The sequence below is a fragment of the Carya illinoinensis genome, chromosome 14, assembly GCF_018687715.1.
Source record: "Carya illinoinensis cultivar Pawnee chromosome 14, C.illinoinensisPawnee_v1, whole genome shotgun sequence".
NCBI lineage: Eukaryota > Viridiplantae > Streptophyta > Magnoliopsida > Fagales > Juglandaceae > Carya > Carya illinoinensis.
In genome coordinates, this window is record NC_056765.1 from 15,985,001 (window position 1) to 15,991,830 (window position 6,830).

Here is a 6,830-nt window from a genome sequence, read left to right on the forward strand (position 1 = left end):
AACGATGCTTCCCGGTTGTAGAGATTGTAACCAACCTCTAGCCTTGTCCCTCAAAGAAAAGGGAAACAATCTCAGTCTAATGGTGTCTTCAGTAACACCATTGATCTTCACAGTGTCACAAATCTCCAAGAACATTGCCAAGTGAACATTGGGATCATCAAGTGGTGATCCACTGAATTGAGCCTGCTGCACCATGCTAATCAAAGCTGGTTTGAGCTCAAAGTTGTTGGCATTTATTGGCTGGCGCATTATGCTCGAGTAATTTCCATTCACAACTGGCCGTACATAGTCCTTCAAGGTGCGTGGTAGTACCTCACGATCTTCTTCAGCCATGGCTAGTATCTTATTTCTTCTTAGTGATCTAAGAGTTCTTTCAATCTCTGGATCAACAGGAATAATTTCACGAGATCTAGCACGGCGCATCCAACGTCAAAAACACACCTGTAGAACAAATTAAAACAAAATTCTAAATTAAAACCAAGATTACTTTGTATCGATATTGACAAAAAGAATAAGAATAAACCAATCCCCGGCAACGGCGCCAAAAACTTGGTGACCGGTGCGAAACTGCAAGTGCACAGTATCGTAGTTTTATAGTAAAGTAATAAGAAGAGTATCGTCCTCAGGGATTGGTACCTTACTCTTGCCAAATACCAAAATTATGCTAATCTCAATTTTATCTAGAGGAATCGCTAAGGTTTTTGTAGTAGCAAATAAAACTAGATCAACTCAAGAGAAATAAGCAAAGAAAGTAAAACTGATGTTTGAAGATCAAATTCAATAGGGAAGAAAACTTCTAGGAAATCGATTTCACCATAATTCTTCACTATGCTTTTCTCATCCAGCTAATTTAACTTAAACCTCTTTTGTCTATTAGCAAATCTCTAATTCATCCAAAAGCCTCTTTCGATAGTCAATTGGAAGTGATTCTAGTTTACCAATTCACACAAGAGTATGCAAATTAAATAATCAAGAACGCAATAAGACCAATGATTTAATTACTACACAGGTTCATACAAGTCTTTCGATCTCTATACTTACCTATGCTGAACTATCCAAGATCTATCCTATGATTCCCTCTTTCGATAGCAAATCACAAGATTAATAATCATCTAATCAATGGCCAGTTAATTAGAAGCAATAAATTCAGAATAAATCAGATAAACAAAGAGAGAATTTCATTAAATTAGCATGGACAAACAAGCATAGTTCGGAATTAGGTTACATCGTTTTCCTAGAAAGAAGAAAATTTAGCTCATGCTAGAATTGGAATTCAACATAAACGAATTCACCATAATTGTTCTGAGAAGATGGGAAGAAGAAAATAAACACTGAAAAATCCTCCTTGCAGCCTCAACTGGTCGTCAAAAGCTCAAGGGAACGATTCAACGCCTTTCTCCCGTCCGTGCTCGTGTATGAATCCAACGTACGTGCAATAAATTGGAATTCCGTCTCCAAAACAGATGAATTGAATCCCTCTAACTGTGTTTTTCTCTCCCAAGAAGTGTTCTCCAGTCAAAACTCGCGGCTCTAGAGTGAAGAATGGCCTTTTATATGGTCCCACGGCGGAAAACCTAAAATCTGTCAAAATACGATGTTCGCTCGAGCGGGGTGTCGAGCGCGCGTCGAGCGTTCGACTCTGCCTGATTTCGCTCGAGCGTCCTATCGAGCGCACATCGAGCGTTCGACTCTGCCTGAATTCGCTCGAGCGGCCAATGTCTCCGCTCGAGCGATCTTCGTTTTTCAGCAACCTGCTCGAGCTCCCTGTCGAGCGGCATTCTAGCGTTTGAATCTGCCTGAATTCGCTCGAGCGGCCAAAAGCCTCCGCTCGAGCGAACTTGTAAAATCTGCAATATGAAATTTTGCAAGCCATCAATGGGCTGTCTGGAGAGTCTTTTGAGGCTAGGCTTTTTGAGGTCTCGGTTCAATTAGGGCTGAAGACCAACATGACCCATGCTTTGAGTGATGTCGTGATTTCGAAAGGAAGAAAGAAGAGAAAATTAAGAAATGTTGAGGCAGAAGGCTTTCAGCAGGTACGAACAAAGCATGCACTAGAGAGAATTGAGGATGCTCTCGGTTCACCTACGGCAAGGTCGGCACAACATCCTGAGCTATCAGTGGTGGCTATTGAACAGCACTGTCGGCAACCATGAAAGGTTGGAATGCCCATGGGCTTGGGAACCCAAGGGGCATTCAGCACCTCTACGATTTATTGAAGAAGGAAGCGCCCGATGAAATGTTTCTTCAAGAAAACAGACTCAATGCTCGAGTTGCAGAAACATGTAAGTATAAATTTGGTTTTCAGAATTGTTTAGCAGTTTCGGCTAATGGTAGGAAAGGGGGTATTGGGTTATATTGGGGAAGGGATGTTGTTCTATCGATTGTTAATTACTCTTCATTTCATATTGATGCTGTTGTTAGTGGTGATTCGGTAGTTGGGGGACATTGGTTTTTAACGGCAATTTATGGGGTTCCTGAAACTCATCTACGCAATAAGACTTGGTCCCTTGTTAGGAGCCTTAGACGGTTAAATGGGGAGGCATGGTTAATTATGGGAGACCTGAATGAAACAATGTTCCACCATGAGAAACAAGGGGGGAATTCGAAACTGCAAAGTCAAATCGCAGCTTTTCGAGATGTTGTTGAGGAGTGTGAATTATGTGACTTGGGGTATAGTGGTTACAAATTTACGTGGTCTAATAGAAGAGAGGGTCATTCCTGTGTTAATGAACGACTTGACAGATTTCTTTCCAATTCATCTTGGTGGAATTTCTATCTGAAGGCAAAGGTTGTTCATGGCCTTGTGGCTTACTCAAATCATTTACCAATATGGATAGAGCTGGAGGGTGACGCTGAAATTCCTTATAAAAAGAAAAAACTCTTTAGGTTTGAGGAAATGTAGATTGGTAATATTCAATGTGAAGCCATTATTAAAGACCAATAGAGGATGGGTAATGCTCAATCTAGAATGGAGGATGTAGAGGGGATGATTAGGGAGAGTGGAGTGAAGTTACAGGTATGGAATAGAAATTGTTTTGGGCATGTGCAGAAGAAGCTTCAACAAGCTAATCTTCAATTGAAACATGTTTATGAGGATCCTTGTGGGCTTGATGTTTCAGCTTTAAATGTTGCTCATAAGGAGGTTCAGATCTGGCTAGAAAGAGATGAAGTGATGTGGAGAAGGCATTCGAAGGCTTTATGGTTAAAATAAGGGAATCATAATTCACGCTACTTCCATATGAAAGCATCTCAAAGGAGGAAAAAGAACAAATTGACAAGAATTCAGGATGAGGGGGGGTAGTGGCATGAGCAGATAAATATGGAAAACGTAATTCTGGACTACTTTTCAGATTTGTTCACTTCTTCAAATCTAAATGGTTCTCTGGAATTTTTGAATGGCTTAAGGGGAAGAGTTACTCCTAATATGAATGAAGATCTAAGTAGAGTATACACTGCAGAGGAGGTAAAGGAAGCACTGCAGCAAATGAGTCCTTCCAAGGCCCTGGGTCCAGATGGCATGTCGCCAATCTTTTTCCAAAAGTATTGGCATGTGGTGTGCAACTCAGTGACTGCAGCAGTATTGGGTGCTCTCAATTCAGGTTCTTTTCCATCTTCACTTAATCATACCTTTATCTCTTTAATTCTAAAGATAAAGTCTCCAACTAGAGTTAAGGATTTTAAGCCGATTAGTCTATGTAATGTGATCTATAAGCTGATTGCTAAGGTCATTGCAAATAGGCTGAAATTGGTTTTAAAAAGTATCATTGGGAAATGTCAAAGTGCATTTGTGCCGGGGCATTTAATAACTGATAATGTTCTCATAGCTTATGAATTAATTCATTATTTGAGACTTAAGAGAACAGGGAAGAAGGGCTTTATGTCTTTGAAATTGGATTTGAGTAAAGCATATGACCGGGTGGAGTGGGGATTTTTGAAATCTATTATGGAGGTTTCGGGTTTCAACGAGGACTTCGTAAAGCTGATTATGGTGTGTGTTCGTTCAGCTTCTTTTCCTGTGCTTATTAATGGTGATCCCAAGGGACCTATTATCCCTTCTAAAGGACTTAGACAGGGGATCCATTGTCCCCCTATCTTTTTCTTTTATAGTTTGAGGGGTTAACTATGTTACTCAAAGAAGCTGGTCGAAGGAAGCATCTTTTAGGGGTTAAGATTTGTAGAGGGGCCCCGAATATCACCCATTTACTATATGCAGATGATAGCTTGATATTTTGTAAGGCTGCTTTAGATAAAAACAGAAAAATTCAATCAATCCTGGAAGAGTATGAGGCAGTTTCTAGTCAGCGGATAAATCGACAAAAAAACATCAATGGTTTTTAGTAGAAATGTGTCAAGTAGAACCCGAGAAGAGATTAAAAACCTATGGGGTAATTCTGAAACTCAACAGTATGAGAAATATCTTGGATTACCACCATTGGTTGGAAGATCTAGAAACCGAGCTTTTCAAGCTATTAAACAAAGAGTGTGGTAGAAGTTGCAAACTTGGAAAGAAAAGCTACTTTCTCAAGGGGGTAAGGAGATCTTACTAAAAGCTGTGGCACTCTCTATTCCTTCTTACTCTATGAGTTGTTTTTTTCTTCCATCAAGTTTATATGCTGATTTGGAGGCCATGATGGCTCGTTTTTGGTGGGGCCAAAAAGAGAATGAAAGGAAAATCCATTGGTTGAGTTGAAATAAAATGTGTGCTACAAATCATGGGGAGGTCTGGGTTTTAAGAAACTCGAAATTCATAACTTGGCTATGTTAGCAAAACAGGGATGGAGGTTGCTTCAAGATGAGAATACTTTACTTCATTGGTTGCTCAAGGCTAAGTATTTTCCTTCATCGAATTTTCAAACAGCTGGTTTGGGTAGATCTCCTTCTTATTCTTGGAGAGGGATTTGGTAGGTTAGGAAGTGGGTAGTGGATGGATGCAAGTGGAGAATTGGAGATGGAAATTTTGTTAGTGTTTGGCTTGATAAATGGATTCCAGGGCATAATTCTTTGGTGAAGGAAGGGGTTGCGATAAGAGAAGGAGCTGAAGGATTTGGAAACATTTGTGGAAGATGCAGGTTCCTAATAAGATTAAAATATTTGCTTGGCGTGCTTGTAAAGATGGATTGCCTTCTAAGACAAATTGCTACCAAAACATGTTCCTATTGATGGGATTTGTAGCTTTTGTAAAGAAAAAGAAGAAGAAACTTACCATGCATTGGTGGGCTGTAAGTTATTGGCAGAAACTTGGCTGAGAGTTTTACCTAGTTTGGACATTAGTGCTTCTTCTAATGTTATTGATATGGCTCTTAAGCTTTGTATGTCAAAAATGTGGGATAATGTATCTATCTTCTTCACTGTGGCTTGCGTTTTTGGTATAGGAGAAATAAATTTTTTCATGATCAAATTGTTGTCTCTCCTCACAATGCAGCTGAACATGCTTTATCTTTGTTGAAGAATTATAAAGCTGTGTATAAAAAGCATAGGCGGCAAGTACAAGACTTCTATCAATGGAAGGTACCTCAAGAAGACTTTCTAAAGCTGAATGTGGATGGATCTCTATGTGTAGAAACTGGAAAAGCAAGAGCTGGATTCATATTGCGAGAAAGTACCGGCAGAACGTTGATGGCAGCTTTTATTCCAGAACCGGATGTTGAAGATGTTTAGCACATTGAGTTACTAGCTATTTTTTGTGGACTGCAACTATGTGCAGATATGGGAATTCATCATATCCAAGTGGAAAGTGATTGTCTCATGGTGATTGAAGCGTTGAACCAAGATAGTATGTCAAATTCAATGTATGGTGGTCTTTATCATGAAATTAAACAGTTGTCTTATTTATTTGGGGAATGCTTGTTTGTACATATTTATAGGGAAGCTAATATGGCTGCTCATTCCTTAGCTAGATATGGTAGACAGGTTGATAATATCACCACGTGGTGGAATTGTATTCTAGACGTTTTATCTCAAACCTTATGGTTTGATTTATGTCTATAATCTTCTCTTTGGTATAATGAAGTTTGAAGTTTGAATATCAAAAAAATAAAAAATAAAAAATAGTTTAGGATGCAAAATGTAAACATCTATATTTAATTAGAGGGCACTGAAATGTATATTCCCTTTTACTTTTCTCTTTAGGAAAATTATAAGTGGGTGAAGGATAATTAACTTTTAAATACATTAAACACAAATAGAGAAATTGATAAAAACATGAAATAGGGATCCACAAGAACCAAAGCAACAGAAAAGTTTGGGTGAAGAAGCATAGTATATATCACGTATAATGGTCCTTCTTGATAGAAATACTTTTTGTAAGACGTCAATTAAAGGTGACAAAAGATTGAACCCAATTTATTACGTGTTTTGTTCAAGGGGCCAACGGTTTACGTACGTTCTCACTCATACAAAATAAGATCAATAAATAATAATAATAATATTATTCATCAATTCTTTTTTATATTAATTCTGGATATGGCCTTAACTGATCCGAAAAATGTTTGTTATTTTCACTAATATATCAATCAATTGATCCCACATTAAATAAATACAAAAAAAATATAATTCAAAACATTTTTATTGAATAATTCACCCTGTCGAAAGTGCTACTACATTTTTGGTATATATGGTAAATATGAATTTTAATGTGCATATCCATTAGAACAATAAGTATATATGATAATTAATGTAATTAAGATAATCATAAATCTATTCAACAAACTTTACAAATGATGATAATTATACTTAAAAAGTGTAGGAAACAAAAAATGTAAAGTTATTGAGCACATAACAAATCAAATGTTAGAACTCATTATATTGAAATCATAATACGACATGCATTA